This window comes from Mobula birostris, chromosome 14 (genome assembly GCF_030028105.1).
Source record: "Mobula birostris isolate sMobBir1 chromosome 14, sMobBir1.hap1, whole genome shotgun sequence".
In the NCBI taxonomy this organism is placed as follows: domain Eukaryota; kingdom Metazoa; phylum Chordata; class Chondrichthyes; order Myliobatiformes; family Myliobatidae; genus Mobula; species Mobula birostris.
In genome coordinates, this window is record NC_092383.1 from 30,487,038 (window position 1) to 30,506,280 (window position 19,243).

Below are 19,243 nucleotides of genomic sequence, written 5' to 3' on the forward strand. Positions count from 1 at the left end.
AACACTATCGTCATCAGAGTTTCAGGACTTCCATCAACTCAGTACTGAAATAATATTGGTCCATCTGAAAGCTGAGTCCTTCGAAGCCCTCAGACTCCAACTGAACAGATGCGCAATTATATCTTGCCTTTCATACGCTATCTCAAGCAGAATGTAAAACAGGCAGTGAATCTCTGGAGTTCTGTGCCCCACAACCACTGGTGGAGGCCAGATCATCAGATCTACTTACAGTAGAGATGGCTCTATACTTAAAAGATCAAGGAATTGTGAGCTATGGGGGGCAGACACAGAGACGTGGCTAAGGACGGCACAGATCAGCCACAATGGTATTGAATGACAAGGCAGGCTTAAGCAGCCCAGTGGCTTACTTCTGCTCCTACTTACTTGTTTTCGTGTGATGAACCTTACACTCAACATTTGCAACCTTTATCAACCGTTTGAGATCAATCCTGTCGCTCCCTGTAAGAAGTTTGTATGTTCTCCCCTTGACCGTGTGGCTTTCCTCTGGGTGCTCAGGTTTCCTCCCACTTATCAAACACTATACGGGTTAGTAGGTTAATTGGTCACATGTCAGTAAATGGGCGGTACGGGCTCATTTATCTTTAGATAAATTAAAATCTGCTCTGCAGTACCACAAGCAACACACATAAAAGTTGCTGGTGAACGCAGCAGGCCAGGCAGCATCTCTAGGAAGAGGTACAGTCGACGTTTCAGGCCGAGACCCTTTGTCAGGACTAACTGAAAGAAGAGCTAGTAAGAGCTTTGAAAGTGGGAGGGGGAGGCCTCAGTTAGTCCTGACGAAGGGTCTTGGCCCGAATCGTCAACTGTACTTCTTCCTAGAGATGCTGCCTGGCCTGCTGCGTTCACCAGCAACTTTTACGTGTGTTTCTTGAAATTCCAGCATCTGCAGATTTCCTCATGTCTGCAGTACCACACAGCACTCTGATAATAGGAAACATGGATCAATTCCCATAAATCAGGGGCCAACCCTCAAAGAATAGACATCAACAGTAAAATTCACCACAGCATTCAGTACACCACGAACTGAAAAAAAAAAGGAATTTAAAGACCAGGACGTCAGACTTTGCCCAAAACTAATGGCTTACCAGTGGTGGTGATCTCTGCCCGGCTCTGAGGTCTGGAAAACCTGCAAACACTGGAAAGATAACACTAATGTTTTCTTCGCAAAATTCGTTAGAAATATCATCAAGAATGTGTAAATGTCCTGTTCCCAAGGCAATATCCCCAGTACTCAGGTACTCATTAAGCTTAGCAGGCTGTATCAGGTAGGCTGCATCATTGGCACCTTCTCTATCATGGTATGAGAATAGCGGACAGAGGAAGAAGTTCAAGAACATTGTCATTGGGGATACGAATTGACAATAAACTGGACTGGCCAAAGAACACTGGGGCTGTCTACAAGAAGGGTCAGAGCCGTCTCTATTTCCTGAAGAGACTGAGGTCCTTTAACATCTGCCGGATGATGCTGAGGATGTTCTACGAGTCTGTCGTGGCCAGTGCTATCATGTTTGCTGTTGTGTGCTGGGGCAGCAAGCTGAGGGTAGCACACACCAACAGAATCAACAAACTCATTCGTAAGGCCAGTGATGTTGTGGGGATAGAACTGGACTCTCTCACGGTGGTGTCTGAAAAGAGGATGCTGTCCAAGTTGCATGCCATCTTGGACAATATCTCCCATCCACTACATAATGTACTGGTTGGGCACAGGAGTACATTCAGCCAGAGACTCATTCCACCGAGATGCTACACAGAGCGTCATAGGAAGTCATTCCTGCCTGTGGCCATCAAACTTTACAACTCCTCCCTTGGAGGGTCAGACACCCTGAGACAATAGGCTGGTCCTGGACTTATTTCATAATTTACTGGCATAATTTACATATTACTATTTAACTATTTATTGTTTTATTATTATTTATTATTTATGGTGCAACTGTAATGAAAACCAATTTCCCCCGGGATCAATAAAGTATGACTATGACTATGACTATCATCATCTCAAAAAGCTGTAACATCCCCACTAGCTCCTGGGAATTGCTAGCTCTTGACGTCCCAAGTGCGGATGGAGTTTCAGGGAAGCTAGGGGTCATGAACTGGGAGCACTGAGACCCTGGGTAAGCAACAAAAGTTCATCACCACACAGATAACCACCGCCCCATCTCCTCATTCAGCTCTGTGAATGAGCCTACATTTATAACATCGGCTTCATTAGCCACCTCAGAACCCACAGAACCTGAAGGGAAGCAGATCATTCTTGGTCCTGAGGGACTGCCTATTAAGAAGACATCCTAATGTACTTTGCAGCCAATGCTTGAAGTGCAGGAATTGCACCAATTTATCATCATTCAGTAAAATTCCACAAACCACAATGCAATGAAAAACTCAGCTGATCTGTCTTAGTTATGCTGGCTGTGGAACAAATATTTATCTTGGCACTGTCATTCTGTGAATTAATACCCTTGGATCCATTCTGTCCATTTGAGAGGGTAATCTGAAAGTCAATGCCCCAAACAGTACCTTGTTCTAAGGAGACAGACTGGATTAGGTGTCTAACACGGTTCTTTCAATAGCACCTGGTATCTTCATCCTATGCCCTTAAATGTTCTACCCAATTGCATTTCTGTCAAAAAATGCAATAACCAAAGAGTTAAAGAAAAAGTTTGGCTGGAAATTTATTTGGCATGAACTCCACAAATATTTATCAGCTTCAAAGCTGGCAGTGTTTACCTTGAAGCTTTTTAGTCATAAGTAAACATTAGATAAATTCTGGCAGACTCTTAGCAGACCATATCCAGAAACGCGTATGTTACAAATGAATTATTCATGTTGGGATCAATTTAGGGACAGCTAAAGTTCAGCAATGGTGAATAAATAAAATGCACGAACATTCCTCAGATGAACTAAATTTAATGATTTTTTTTCAAGGTGAAATCCCTGCAGCATGTAAACTATATTCTCAATACTTTCTGAACGGTCACACAACAGTTAAAAGTTGTAAGTTATCTACTCCAATGACACCACAGGTTACACAGTTGTAGTAACAAACAAATCACTACTGAAAAAGATTTTGTACAATTTACATTAAACTTGTTGAGAAGTATAATTAATTTATTTTTGCACTTTTTTCCAAGTGTACAAGGTTTAAATGGAAACGGAATAGCATTAAATGCCATGATACACTTACATATCACTGTATTATATCCCATGAGCTCTTTTCAGAGTTGTTGGTAATGACATGCTAACAGTACTTCTAATTAGCAAGGTAATAGTTTGTTAGGTACACCTGTACACTGGCTCGTTGATGGAAATGTCCCACTGGCTGCATCACCGTCTGGTATGGGGGGACTATTGCACAAGATCGAAGTAAGTTGCAGAAACTTGTAAAATTAGTCAGCTCCATCACGGGGACCAGCCTCCGCAGTATTCAAGACATCTTCAAGGAGTGGTGCCTTAGGAAGGTGGCATCCATTATTAAGGGCCCCCACCACCCAGGACATGCTCTCTTCACACTGTTACCATTAGGAAGGAGGTACAGAAGCCTGAAGGCATACACTCAGCAATTCAGGAACAGCCAACCACTTTCTACATAGGCACTGAACCCAGGAATACTACCTCAGTATTTTTTATTCTGTTTTTTTTTGCACTACTTATTTTACTTAACTATTTAATAAACGTACAATATATGCACTTATTGTAATTCAGCTTTTGTTCTCTATATTTATTTATCATGTATTTCATTGTTCTGCTGCCATAAAGTTAACAAATTTCACGACATATGCCGGAGATATTGAATCTGATTCTGATTCCGATATCTAACCAATCACGTGGCAGCAACTCAATGTATAAAAGCATGCAGGCGTGGTCAAGAGGTCCAGTTGCTGTTCAGACCAAATATCAGAATAGGGAAGGAATGTGATCTAAGTGACTTTGACCGTGGAATGGTAGTTGGTACCAGATGGGATGGATTGAGTACATCTGAAACTGCTGTTCACTCGGGATTTTCATGCATGGCAGTCTAGAGTTTACAGAGAATGGCACGACACACAAAAAAAAAATCCAGTGGACAGCAGTTCTATGGGTGAAAGTGCCTTGTTAATGAGAGAGGTCAGAGGAGAATGGCCAGACTGGTTCAAGCTGACAGGAAGATAACAGTAACTCAAATAACCATGTGGTACACAGTGATGTGCAGGACAGCATCCCTGAACAAACCACACATCGAACCTCGAAGTAGATGAGCTACAGCAGCAGTAGAAGACCATGAAAGTACACTCAGTGGCCACTATGTTCGGTAAATGAGGTAAATTATAAAATGGCCACTGGGTGTATATAGTCGCAACTTGTCCTGACAATGACAGACATTGATTGCTTTATTTTGCAAACTAAGATGAAGGATTAATGCTTAATATATTTTTATGTTTATTTATTCCTGAACGTGGGTATGTTGCCAAGGCAGCATTCCCTGGCCACCCCCATTGTTTGTCAATAAAGTTGTAAGGGGGTTTTGATTTTTATGTTACTGCGGAGGCTAATTAAAATGGCGTCTTTGTTATGTTAATCTGGGGAATGCAGCTTTGTTGTGTTAAACACTGACAAAGTTTGCGCTATCAGTTTGTTTTTGCTTTAGAGTCTGATAAGAGAGTGCTATTAACCAATTGGGATAGTTGTTATGGTTTTGGTGTATTTGAAGTTACTGTTTGCGAGGGGGTTTTGGGGGAGAAGGCGGGAGAGCGAGACAGAGAATGGACCAGGTGCTGTGAGTCCGCTAACGGGGTCGGACCCCGAGCGGGATGTTCGGCGAGGAGAGGAGATGGAGATGGACTCGTGTGGAGCGTCTGGTCGACCACCGTTGTTGGTCCCAGGCGGCCGGTCGAGGTGGTCCGAGGGGTCGCAGGGTGAAGAAGAAGGTCCTTGAGCTCCAACAGTTTTGTGCACCAAGAGATTGAACTTTGATAAGTGTGGCGCCTTTTATTTTCCTTTTATATTTTATTCTCTTTTAATTATATAGTTCCAGTAATATCTATAAACTGTAAATCATTTAATTGCATCTGGTGTATTGTCTGTTATTTGGGCGGGGTGGGGTACCTCACACAGCATCCACACATATGAATCATCCAGTTTGGCGGGGCCGAGGCTGTTTCCCTAGACAACAGTGAGCCGAGCGACCCTGAGGGTGGCCAGGGGGGCTGCATTGTGTGGGCTTTGTCCGGGATTGAGTCTGCTGGTATGCTGTGTGGGTACCCTGTTTAAATCTGTAATGTGTATCTCTGTGGGTTATTTGCTGGTGATTGCTGTATGTGTTGTGGGCGCGGTCTTTGTTCGAGTTCGAGCTGGCATTGACGAGTTGGAGGTGGCACTCGGGGCTGTCCATGCGGTTGGGAGAGAGAGGGAAGAGTGGTCTGATTTGTAGGTAGGGTCTGCGAATAAATGTTCCAGCTCTGGCAGGCTCCGCCTGGCACTTGGGATAGTGTCCACCCCAGGAGGGGCGGAGGCGTGCGAGACGTGGGCGGAGCTGATCTCTCAGTTGTTAGATGAGTGGCAGGCTCGGTTGTGGGAGAGCGACAGGGATTGGTTGAAAGTTTGAGTAGGCGGGCTGGTGACGGTGTTAGAGCTGTCAGGTTCACTTACACCGTAGTGACAGCTGTCAGTTATTTGAAGGCGGGGGGAGTTTTCAGTGTGTCTTCTCTGGCGAGGAGGGCGGCTAAATTGCAGTGCCAGGGGGATCATTTCAGGGGATCAGTTGTTCAGCTGATCAGAGAGGTGTCGGGAAACTTAGTGGAGGGCCAGTGGGGGAACGGCTTGGGGTCTCTGGGGAAGCACGTTCCCAGCAATGTACCGATGAACTTCTGAAAGGAAAAGACCCTATTCCTGAAGGTTTAGAGGGGCCACGCCCCAGGGTGTCACTATGGATAGAGGGAAGTGATGCTAAAGCTATCCTCAACCCCGGGGCACAGATCAAGTTGTTGGACAATTCGTTTTACAACCGGTGTCTGAAGCATTTATCCTTGACAACTGCAAGGGCACCGGAGACTTTGGGTACTAGTGGCAGTAGTTATCCAGAAGACGATGACTGGTTAATGATCCTGGAGTTCATGGAGGCATTGTCTGGGCATCCAGCGATCCAGCGTGTCAAGTTGCTTCTGAGGACGTGTGTAGCAGCCTTGAGCCAGTACCGAATTTAAACGAGACCCAGCGGTGGTACGGCCTGGGGAAAGTAGCTGAGGGTGAGACCCTCTTAGTAGATGCTCCAAACTACCACGAGGGAGGGGAGTTGACCGCTGAAGACGCCTCAGTGAGAGAGAGGTCGCGGCAACTGGATCCTAGCGGCGTGGAAGATGAAGGCAGCGTGTGTGTGGATTATGCGATGTGGTTTAATGTGCTGCATCTGAGGGGTGGATGTTGCCAGATCCTGAGGAGTGCGGCTGTTGAGCCGAAGATGGGCTTTACTAGTTCCCTAGGATTCTTCCGATCCGAAAAGATGCCCAAGGGCATATCTGGAGCCCCTGCATCCTTCCCGCGGGGCATGAGGAAGACCATAGGGGAAGTGAAGGTGTGTGGAGTTTTGACGTATGTGTATGACCGCCTAGAGCTTGGATTCGCCTGGGGGGACTATGAGATGAGGCAAGGCGAGTGGCTGAGCCCGGGCAACCGAAGTGAAGTGTCAAATGTGGAGGAGTTTTTGGCCGGAGGAGTTTGGTGCAACGTGAGGAAAATGACCCGACATACCAGTTGAACTTCCTGGTGTTGGGACAGACGTTGGTGGACCAGGGAATGGAAACCCAGGTCGTCAATCTGAATGAGACACAGGGAAGACAGGGGATTTGCACCGCACTGCGGTCATGTACTGATGAATTAATCCAGCGAGAAGAAACAATGACCCACCTTCGAAGGGATCAGCAGAAACTCACGACGTCCATTCAGAACAGATTGGAAGATTTACAAGTTGGGGAAGATCAAGGAAGTGTTCTGACTAAGGTCAATAGAAAACCGAGAGCCCAGGGAGGGGAGTTTGACTACGCTCCCGAGGAGGTGAAGAAATGGAGGACAGATCTCGGAAAAGGGAGGCGGACGCTTGAAAGGAACCTGAAGGTGACTATCGCAAGTTTAAATGAAGTGGAAAAACTGAAAGTTGACCTGGAAGACGTCATCAGGAAGAAACAACCGGAGGCTGAACATTCTTTAACTGCTGCTTTTCAGGTCAGGGTGGAAGAAGCTGGTGGGGTAACTGCGTCCCAGATTGAGATGGCCAGGAACCCTGAGTCAGAACTGCTGAGGCTGTGGCGAGAGTTGAAAGGGTCCCCGAAGAAGCTGACGTCTTGACTGCAGGAGGCTGAAGGGGTAGCCCCGGCTAAATGTTTCAGTTTGGAGAAACTCAAACAGCAGCTACCGATCAAGGGAATGAGGAAGAACACGGATTCGAAGGATGATGTGCAGCACATGTGGAACATGCTGTCTTTCGCTAACTTCCCCGTGATTGAGGAAGAGACTTTTGGCCCTTCTCCCACTGAGTCAGGTGTAGTGGGGAGGGCTAGCTGTGAGCAGTCTGAGTTACAGCAGGATCAGGAAGGAGGAGAGGCGGGGCCCCGGACACTGGACTGGGGGCTCCGAGCTGTAGTGGTGGCCTGAGTGGGAGAGGAGTTGGCAAGCAGGCCCGAGGTATCCCTAGTAGTATCTGAGCCTTTTGGGTTTAGGTGAGGGGGTACGGAGGTCTCAGAGGGTTAAGAAGCTCCCAGATAGGTTGGCCTATGTAGCGCCCGTGGGATGGGAGTAAGGTCCACTGTTTGGGGAGCACTGTCACTGTGTGTATCTGTGTATGTGTGTGTTGTGTGTCTGTAGGACTGGGTGGCGAGTTATTTATAAGTCACGAGGACATGACTTTATTTGGTGGGGGGAGAGTGTAAGGGGGTTTTGATTTCTATGTTACTGCGGAGGCTAATTAAAATGGCGTCTTTGTTATGTTAATCTGGGGAATGCAGCTTTGTTGTGTTAACCACTGAGAAAGTTTGCGCTATCAGTTTGTTTTTGCTTTAGGGTCTGATAAGAGAGTGCTATTAACCAATTGGGATAGTTGTTATGGTTTTGGTGTATTTGAAGATACTGTATGCGCGGGGTTTTGGGGGAGAAGGCGGGAGAGCGAGACAGAGGATGGACGCGGTGCTGTGAGTCCGCTAACGGGGTCGGACCCCGAGCGGGACATTCGGCGAGGAGACGGAGATGGACTCGTGTGGAGCGTCTGGTCGACCACCGTTGTTGGTCCCAGGCGGCCGGTCGAGGTGGTCCGAGGGGTCGCAGGGTGAAGAAGAAGGTCCTTGAGCTCCAACAGTTTTGTGCACCAAGAGATTGAACTTTGATAAGTGTGGCGCCTTTTATTTTCCTTTTATATTTTATTCTCTTTTAATTATATAGTTCCAGTAATATCTATAAACCGTAAATCATTTAATTGCATCTGGTGTATTGTCTGTTATTTGGGCGGGGTGGGGTACCTCACACAGCATCCACACAAACTAATTACCCAGTTTGGCGGGGCCGAGGCTGTTTCCCTAGACAACAGCGAGCCGAGCGACCCTGAGGGTGGCCGGGGGGGCTACAAAGTAAATGGGATTGGTGTTTCATGAGCCAGACAGTGGAGGGACCAGTAGCTTCCTATCCCTGAATGATAGCAACTTTTACAATAATCATTGCATAACATTTTACAGCCCAACTGACTATTTATCTGTCACGTTTCTACTCAATTGTTAGAAAAGCTTGCCCTACTCTAACCACACCCTGCTCTTTCCCAAAGGGCCTGTCTTTTCTTCCCTCCTTCAAGTATTGATCTAATTCACTTTTTAAGATTAGTATTGAGCCAATTTGCTCCACCTATTGCAGCAATACATTCTAGATTACCGCAGTTAGGGAAATTAATCTCCCCATCACCTCCTGACCTGAAACGTCCCTCGATTGATTTTGCCTGTCCTGCTGAGATCCTCAAGCATTTTGTGTATCGCTCCAGATTCCCAACATCTGTCTTGTGTCTCATCTCTTCTCTTACTCTTTCACCCATTACCATATTCTTACTAACCCCACTCCAGAAAACAATTTCTTCTGTTCATGCCAAATAATCTACATAACAGTAAACACCATTGTTAAATCCCATCACCCCACCACCCCCCTTGGCAAGAAGGATAACAAAGTCAGTTTCTCCAGCCTTTCTAGAGAACCACAGTTCCACATCTGAGGTACCAGCCCCTCAAATCCACTTCACACCTTCAAACAAAGCCTTAACATCATTCTTAAATGCAATGCTCCGTATTGAACACCGAACTCCTGCTAAGGTTTAGCAATGCAGATAAGCAAACAATCAATAATGACTTCTGTAGCCTGTTCTGTAATCTTCAAATCTTCTGTCTCAGGTCAAGAGTACAATGATCCAGTTTTGATGACTCTTAAAACAAAGATTATTTAAATACATGCAGTAAAATATTGCATCGGGAGGATTTATGGTAAATAGGCTGTGTTCCACAGCAATTAACCTCCCCTTCATTCCTCATCTTTCAGTAACTACTGCATCTTTAAACCTGTAATAAAGTCTGAAGTTGATAGCTGGGAATTTTTAAGCTTGGTTGGGTGGAGGGGTGTGGTAGAAGTACATTTATTTTGTGCTTGTTCACAGAAAAATTCTCACTGTAATATTCCAAGTGAGTTGGATCTTTCCCTTCCCCCATATTCACGGTTCATTCCTGTTAATTGTGGAAATTAGCCTTCTTAGCACTGGGAGTGGAAGGAGACAGAGAACAGGTTGCCTGGGTGGTGGGGGTGGGAATATGGAGACCAGCAGCAGAAATCCGTGACTCAATTCTCCTTCTCCACCTGCCACCACATGATTTTAAAACATCTCTTTGTAGAGGGATATCTGTATGTAGCAGCCTACAGGAGCGCATGTGAGGCCAAGCTAGAGTGACATGCTCTGTTTCCCCTTTCATGCCAGTGAGCTGAATGCAGCAGACATCATTATAATATGCACTTAGAGAGAACTGAGATACTCGGAATCTCTGGAGACTGCAAATGTACAACGTCCTGATGGAGAAGGGAACAGGGGAAAGCCATTCAGCCCCTCAAATTGACTCACCAGTCAATCAAGTCAATGACCTAATCCCATATATCCCTATCCCTCCATACCCTTGTCCAACAAATACTTATCAGTATAATATTTAAAATATAATATTTATCAACTTCAGACCTAAGAGCTCCAAATGACCCACCCGTATTTCTCCTCCTGGAGAACTGATTTCCACATATCTGAAACCCACTTTGTTGAAGACAAATGTTCCTCCTGATTTTATGATGATATCTCTTCATTTTTGACTCCTCGATAAAAAGAAAGAAGTATCTAATCTGTTAGATCTTGGAATTCATCCTCTGGGGCGGAATGCTACGCTTTTCCAGCATTTCTGTCGACTCTTTTTGGAGCAAATTATCAAAGTGGAAATGATAAAAAAGTATAAACAACCCTATCAGATTACAAGTTCAACCTTCTATTAGCCAGACTGCTCACAGGTCAAATTTATGCTGGTCATCAACATCAGTCTGATTCTTCCTGTCCAGTTGTTCACCTGCCACGATTTTGACCTCATAAATGCTGATGTTATCACAGAATGAATCTAAGCAAAAGTTCTAACAGTGATTTGTGATCATTCCGATCTACGAAAGAGTCAGAGAATGAGTATTTCTTGTACAGCTTCAGTGAATTTTCTGTATGAGAAAACAATACAATTTCATTGCAGCAAAACCAAAACACTTACCCAAGTCACTCAGTAAACAGGTCTTCTCAGCTCCAGATATTGCTCCAAGTTCTCCTCAGCCTTCTTCCCTTTGATCAGGCCAGATGAATACAGGATGTGAACATTAACCCTTCAGGTGGAAAAACAAAAACACAAATCAAACTTTAAATGAATGTCCTTGATGTTCTGTAGGGTGATGACAAGCACCACCTCTTTCCACATGAACAGCTGGAAGCTGCACTTTGTTCCCATTCATAGCGGACTAACTCATCCGTGATCGGAGCATCATTCTGATCCAATCACAGTGGTCCCAAATCTGCTCCCATTGTCCAGGGATCTTAACCAAACACAAGCTAAATCTAAACAGAATATTTTCAGGCAAGCCAATGATGGTGTTTATCAGCTTTTAGTGCCAGTGAATCTTCTATGACAAACTGCAGTGCAGTTTGTTCAAAAATAACAGACCTTTATAAAAACCCCTTTAACATATTAAAGCAGTGGTGCAAAACTTTATTACAGCATCAGACAATCTGAATCACTTATAGGGGTTCTCACATGAAATATGCTTCATCCAACATATGCAGATACCAATATCTAGTGTGATATAAATGAAAACACAAAGCCTGGTTTTATTAACTGCTGAATATTTCTAATGTAATTTCTAGCCTTGATCAGTGCTGGAGATTTAATAATATTCTGGGACTACATCCAAACAGTATATGATCACCAATGTTAAAATACTTGTTGCTTTACAAGTACTTTAGTAATTAAAATGCAACTCATTGTTCTTCCTCTTACCAAAGCGCATACTTGTCATTAATTTAGATTTCAGAGCAGTTGACTTTGCCCTCAGAACCTCTATCTTAAAACAGTTACCAAATCAGGCTATGGAGAATTTTCCAAACTTCTGTTTGCTCTGGATACACAGAAGGTGCTGGAAGAACTCAGCAAGTCAGGCAGCATCTTTGGAGGGGAATAAACAGTTGAAGTTTTGGGCTGTGTTGCTGGCTTTGTGTGTGTTGCTCAAGCATTTTGTGTGTGTGCATTGTTCTAGATTTTTAGCATATACAGAACCTCTTCTTGCGTCTTCCATTTGCTCTGCACTCTACACATCAGCCTAGAATATATATTCATGAGCACGTGGTTTTTAGAATTTACAGTACCTATAGCACGACTATCACTACCATCAGGGAAGAGGTACAGAAACCTGAAGATATACATTCAATGTTTTAGGAACAACTTCTTCCTCTCTGCCATCAAATTTCTGAACTGTCCATAAACCCATAAACACTGCTTCACTATTCCTCTTTTATTACTGCCCTTCAAGCTGCACCATGCAGCAACCCCTGATTTAACTGTAGCCTAACCACGGAACAATTTACAATGACAAACTAACTTACCAACCAGAGGGAGGGATGAACCCAGAGCAAACCCACTCAGGCACAGGGAGAGTGTACAAACTCCTTACAGGCAGTGGCGGGAATTGAACCCTGGTTGCCTGTACTGTAAACCATTGTGCTAACCACTATGCTACCATGCCACCCTATTGTAACTTATGGTAATGTTTCATGACTTACACTGTACTGCTGCCAAATAACAACAAATTGCATGGCATATGTCAGTGATTGATCCGGAATCAATCCAAATGATCACCATATCAATTGTTTCTGATTGTTGTGGCACCCATGCATATCTTGGCACCAAATTTCTAGCGTCTAATATTCCTACAGCCCTGCTAGAGATTTTCAATCGTTGTTGAACAGTTTCATGACAAACATAATTTTGTGTTGCACAATGGTGTAGCTAATCATACTGCTGCCCTACACCACCAGAAATTCAGGTTCAATCCTAACCTCCACTGCTGTCTGAGTGAAGTTTTCAAGTCCTCCCTGTGGCAGTACGAGTTTACATTGGCAACCTAAAGACATACAGACCAGTAGGCAAATTGTTCGGTGAGTACCAATTTGTCTACCAGCCTGTATGTCTTCAGTGGTCGAATCTGGGGGGTGGGAATTGTTGATAGTGTGGGGAGAATAAAATGAGATTAAAGTAGGATTAGTGCAAATGGCTGTCATGGTGCCATGGTCTTGGGGGATGACGGGCCTGATTTCATTGCTGTATGAGTCTATGACCAGATACAGACTGCTCAATTTTATCACATTTTACATAAATACCATGCTAACATTGAGAAACAAAATCCAAGGTCCAGAGAGGTTGCAAGAAGAGGCAGGAAGTGCTTTCTCCGGCAGTTAAATGTTGAGTTCTATGGGTGTATTCATGGTGACAAGGCTGTTTAACCCCCAACCCCCCCCACATCTGTGGGTACCCATAATACATCCCAGACATTCCCTCTTCTCAACTTTCCCACTGGACAGAAAATACAAAAGCTTGAAAGAACACAGAGTACCACCAGGCTCAAGTACAGCTTCTACCATGTTACAATAAGAGTATTAAATTCTTCCCTAGTACGGTAAGATGGAATATTGTCCTTACAATCTACCTCATTACAAGCTTGCACTTCACTGTCCACCTTCTCTGTAGCTGTTACACTTTATTGAGCATTGCTGTTGTTTCATGTGTTCTACTTCAGTTGGCTGTGAAATGATTCAATCTGCATGCACAGCGTGCAAGACTAGTTTTCACTGTATCTCAGTACATGTGACAATAATAACACCATTAATGCTGAATGGGGAATTCAGAGAACGTCAAGACAAGGGGCAACAACATAATCATCTGCAAACAAGCTACCACCAGACTTTTCAGGGACATCATATCCTTCCAACACATCTTGGATAAACAATATATAGTACTTCTGCCTCAGGGTTTCCAAGGGTAATTCCATGGAGATATGTGACATTCTGAAAGAAGATATTCAGCCATAATAAAGTTAGCTCTCTCAATGAAAATCAGGGCCATGTTGAGTCCTATCAATGGTCCAGATCCTCTTGTCAATTGGTTAAAGATTTCTGTTAGTGCTTAGGAGGCCATGATTCAATAATAAAATCCCTGGAGGTGAATATCTTAGTTCCAAGAAAATATCATCCCCACTGCCATCAGATATCTGAAAGGACATTGAACCCATGAACACTATGTCACTACTTTCCCATTGCACTGATTATTTCATTTCAAGGTTGTATAATTTATACATTCTTTGATAATAAATGCAATTTGAACTTACTCTTTTATCTATTTATCTAAATATATATATGAGAGAGAGATCTATATAGATAGATTAAATGTCACTAGCGTATGTCATGAAATTTGTTGATACGTGGCAGCAGTACATTGCAATACACAATAATAAAAACTGAGTTCAATAAGTAAATCTATCTATCTATATAGATTTACTTATTGAATACACAGTTTGCCACATATCAACAAATTTCATGGTATGTGCCAGTGATATTAAACCTGATTCTGATTCTGAGGAGACTGAGCTGTCAAACATCTTCCCTATCTGCAGAGATGGATTCAGGAGACGGGTAAAGACCACGTCTCAACTTGTCTGGCTCCCAAAGCCAACTAATAGTCCCATCAGAGCTATAGAGCTCTGCTACAGTCGGAGCAGTACGAGCCCCATTAGCATTGTAAAAGCACACCACCGGGGCTTTTACGAGTAAGATGTGGGACCTTGCATCATTCTGAGGGAGTTGTCCAGTGCAGACTGGTGTAGAGATTTCACCGTGCCATGCTCCAGACTGTGGCCGACGCTGGAGGAAGAGCAACCAGGAGAACGAGATCCCAAAGGAGCAAGAGGAGCAGAAAAACAAGAGGGGGGAAATCTGGCAGGACACCATCTCCCTTCAACCCCAGGAAGCAACACAAAGGTGGCACTGACAATATGTCTCGTCAAGAACTCCCTGATATAGAGATGCTTTGCAAAAGAACTCTGCTAAGTCATTACCCCCAGTCCAGACAGTGACACTCTTCACACTCCAGCCCTTAATGGCCACACCCTTCACCCTGAGTTTGCTGGCAAAGAATAGAAATTTTTAACCAATTGGCAAGAGGATCTGGATCATTGATAGGAGTCAATATGGCCCCGATTTTCACTGACAGAGCTAACTTTATTATGGCAGAATGTCACATATCTCCATGGCATTAGCCTTGGGAACCCTGTGGCAGAAATACTGTATAGACATTAATACTTACATACCTCCTATACAGGACCTTCTGCACCAACTATAACACAACAATGAGCAAATCCCCGGTCCAGGTACTTAAAGTAGCTCTCTTCAGCAATATCTTGTGAGGTCATAAAATGTTATTTATACATTACTTAAAACAATGAGAATTCTCACATCGGGACTCACTTCCTGCCCAGATCTTCATGTGGTGGCTCTGCACATTCTCCTCACGCCCAGCTCAAAGGATCTCCCTTCTGACGTGTCCGCCTCAGGACTTCCATGACACCTTCTAGGGGCTCCCTCCTTACTGCCTCCCTGCCATGACATTCATTATATGTTGCTGCTACCTGGTTACCACAAGGAGTGTGGGTGTGAAGGCTGATTTATACTTCTGCGTACTAGCTTACAAGTGGCCTACGCCGTTGTGAGCATTTATACATGAGCATTGGTGTGTCTGCGTCGCTCTGCAATTTACCCCCAAAACGCTAGTTGGTGGTGGGGTTTCTATGCCACTGTGTTGAGTTTCTTCATGTTGAAACTCAACACGAAGAAACTCAAACTTCAAACAATGGCGACTGAAACTGAAGGAGGGTGAACTTTCTGTGCTTGTCCGGCCACTGAGAGACATGGATGAAGAAATGCATTTCAAATATTTTCGGATGTTGGCAGGTAGGTTTGACGATTTGGTTCATCGTCCCCAACCATTTATTTCGCATCAGTGTACGCACAGTATACTCAGAGACCGGCAATCACCATTCGAGTTTTAGCTTCAGGTGGAAGTCAACAGGCAGTAGCAGCTAGCTACAAACTGATATCAAGCACAGGGTCCTCCATAATTTCGGAGGTCTGTAAAGCTTTATGGAAAGCATTGCCGCCAGAGTTCTTTCCCTGCCCTTCAGTCGCCCAATGGGAAGCTATTGCAGCGTAGGAGGAAATACGATGCTACCAAGTGGACCAAACACAGTTGTTGCTGTCTACGGCGCCGCGACGCATAGTTACATTTTTGAGGAGGTGCGCGTCAGGCTATGGCGTAGGGTTTGGCATAGGGTACGCGGCTAGGTCGTGCCTACGGCGTCGATTTGATGCAGAAGTATAAATTGGCCTTGAGTCTAATGCCTCCCTGTTGGAATGTCGGAAGCTGCTTCCAAGAGAACCTGATCCCATCGGGAAGCATGCAGCTTCTGTCTTAGTGCATGTCTCTGAACGTAAATAGTTTCTTCAGTCTTTTTAGCTAACTTAATTTCTCTGATGCGATACATAAAGTGGATTTCACACACAATGAGGTGAAATCTAAAGTCTGTGCAGTTATCTCCTCAACCCCAAGAGATCAGTCAGAGTCTTGTCTCCCTTTCTCTTCACCATTTACACCTCGGACTTCAACTACTGCACAGAGTCTTGTCATCTTCAGAAGTTTTCGGATGACTCTGCCATAGTTGGATGCATCAGCAAGGGAGATGAGGTTGAGTACAGGTCTACGGTAGGAAACTTTGTCACGTGGTGTGAGCAGAATTATCTGCAGCTTAATTTGGAAAAGACTATGGAGTTGGTGGTAGACCTGAGGAGAGCTAAGGTACCAGTGACCCCTGTTTCCATCCAGGGGGTCAGTGTGGACATGGTGGAGGATTACACATACCTGGGGATATGAATTGACAATAAACTGGACTGGTCTAAGAACACTGAGGCTGTCTACAAGAAGGGTCAGAGCCGTCTCTATTTCCTGAGGAGACTGAGGTCCTTTAACATCTGCCGGACGATGCTGAGGACGTTCTACCAGTCTGTGGTGGCCAGTGCTATCATGTTTGCTGTTGTGTGCTGGGGCAGCAGGCTGAGGGTAGCAGACACCAACAGAATCAACAAACTCATTTGTAAGGCCAGTGATGTTGTAGGGATGGAACTGGACTCTCTCACGATGGTGTCTGAAAAGAGGATGCTGTCTAAGTTGCATGCCATCTTGGTCAATGTCTCCCATCCACTACATAATGTACTGGGTGGGCACAGGAGTACATTCAGCCAGAGACTCATTGCTCCGAGATGCAGCGCAGAGCGTCATAGGAAGTCATTTCTGCCTGTGGCCATCAAACTTTACAACTCCTCCCTGGGAGGGTCAGACACTCTGAGCCGATAGGCTGGTCCTGGATTTATTTCGTAATTTACTGGCATAATTTACATATTACTATTTAACTATTTATGGTTCTATTACTATCTATTATTTATGGTGCAACTGTAATGAAAACCAATTTCCCCCAGGATCAATAAAGTATGACTATGACTATGTATAAAATTTAAACCTCACCCATATGCATCCTGTCCACAATCAATCTGAACCAAGCCCAAGATGGAGTTGATCTGAACCCAACACATCGTGCTGGTAGTCAGGCTCTGCTCCCCCAAAGCTTCACTCCTCACAAACCATGTTTCTGAACTTACCCAGCGAATTTAAATAAAAGTTGTACCACTTGTAGAGTTGCAATCCACAAATATAAAATATAAAAGAATTGGGGATCATCGAACAATCAAAGGGCTGCCACTGTTGTCAAAGTTCAAAGTAAATTTTTTTTTATCAAATATGTTACCAGATTCTACTTCGAGATTCACTTCTTGCAGGCATTTACAGGGGAAAAATACAATAGGATTTTATAAAAAAAGAACTAACTAAATAAACACAAACACATTATTTAGAACACATCTATAAACTTGCAATATCATGCCACGGGGTGGACATTTTGCAAGACAAAAAGCTAACCATGTAAAATCAAAGACATGACCGAGCACATGTTTGTAAACTCGCAGGTGTGGATGAGGGCTGTCAAGTTGGAAGCAGGTGACACACCTTTCACTGAAAGAGCCTAGTTTTCCCAGAGTTCCCTGCAGGGCGACAATGTTTGTGCAGACACCTCCAGGTCTAGTTCTGCCAGCCTCCTCCTCCTCTCCTGCTCCAGTTCTCCCTCCCTTGCCCACGGAAATTTACAGTAACAGCACTAACTCTGTGCTGCAGGATGGGGCAGGGCTGTCCCAAATCAACCAGTTACAAAAGGCAGTTATGTAAATCTGGAAGTACGCTGCTGGCAGAGGTAAACTTGCGTTAATCTCAATTTTGCTTTAACACCCTCACACATGCAATCTTCCAGTAGCCTATCCACATGCTGAGACTCCGATCAATAGCACGAATATGTAATCAGCATTCACATAAGCATGTCTGATTGAGGAGGCAGGAGATTTCTTGAACTCTACCTGTGCCTCTCTCTTGCTTGGACAAAGTGTTAGACCCCTGTTTAACAGTAAGCAGAGCTTCCACTGTTAAGTTATAGCTGTTGATTTCAGGACATTACTCTGAGATGCAAAACCAGCTCAGGACATCAGCTAACAATGCAAAGCTGAATTGTCAACAATGATCTTAGACCTTCTAACCTACCACAGGGTGAGGGAAATCTAAATAGAAATTAGATTTAACCCTTTCTTTTAATAAACAAAACTCTCAGAGTTAAATGGGTGGTAAAAAAAAATGTAAAGTTAACAACAGGTAGTTGATGGTCAGCAGGGATTCAATAGGCTGAAGAGCATGGTTCATGACTCTACTTGTGGTCCAAGACCCTTCATCAGACCTCTGGGTTTTGAGTTCAGGATTCTGAGGGCCCCATACCTGAATCACTAATTGGTCAGTATTAAAATAATTTTTTTCTGCAGATGCTGCCATATTACTCTCTTATTATTGCAGATTTCCAGCATGTGCAGATTTTCGATTTTCAATGGGGTAAGCTCCAGAGCCCAAGTAGAGTGGTTTGATTCAAGTGTGTAGCATCAGCAATTAACCCATGTTGAATTTCTAAACACAAAACAGCTTCCCTCTGAACGACCCTATGCGTACCTGAAGATTCATCACAATTGTTTACCGGGACATGCTAATTTAATTAAAAAGAGCACATCTCACATATTGCTCCAATACTGTCTAACACATGTACCTGACACCAGTACAAAAATGCACGAGAGGCAAAAGTAAGCATATTGTGCAAAGTCACAGGACAGATTTCACTTCTCGTAGTTCAAAGTTTAGTGAAAATAGTGTGAATGATTACCAGCACTGTGGATGTGGGTTAGCATCAATCATAACCAGCACATAAACACTGAACATCAACCAATCTCAAAAGAGCAAATAACTACAAGTTCCTGCAGACTGCTTCAAAAGGCTTAATGAGATGTTTGAATTACCTATACAACCTTGCTTTCAAGTGGTATAATATTCCACAGCTCCTTAGCAACAAACCTTAAAGTTCACTTTGAATAAACCATCCATTGTTTATGCACGCACTTCAAAAGTCTGCTGGCAGAAAGAATAATATTATA

At 44.0% G+C, this 19,243-nt stretch overlaps 1 protein-coding gene across 1 annotated transcript in view; it reads right to left on the reverse strand.

Annotated features, from left to right (window-relative positions):
- sema4ba (sema domain, immunoglobulin domain (Ig), transmembrane domain (TM) and short cytoplasmic domain, (semaphorin) 4Ba) overlaps positions 1 to 19,243 on the reverse strand; it is a 455,853-nt gene that overhangs the window by 288,845 nt on the left and 147,765 nt on the right. The window contains exon 2 of the mRNA XM_072278297.1: positions 10,797 to 10,905. The gene's annotated coding sequence lies outside the window, so the exon portion shown is untranslated. The remainder of the gene's footprint in view (positions 1 to 10,796; positions 10,906 to 19,243) is intronic.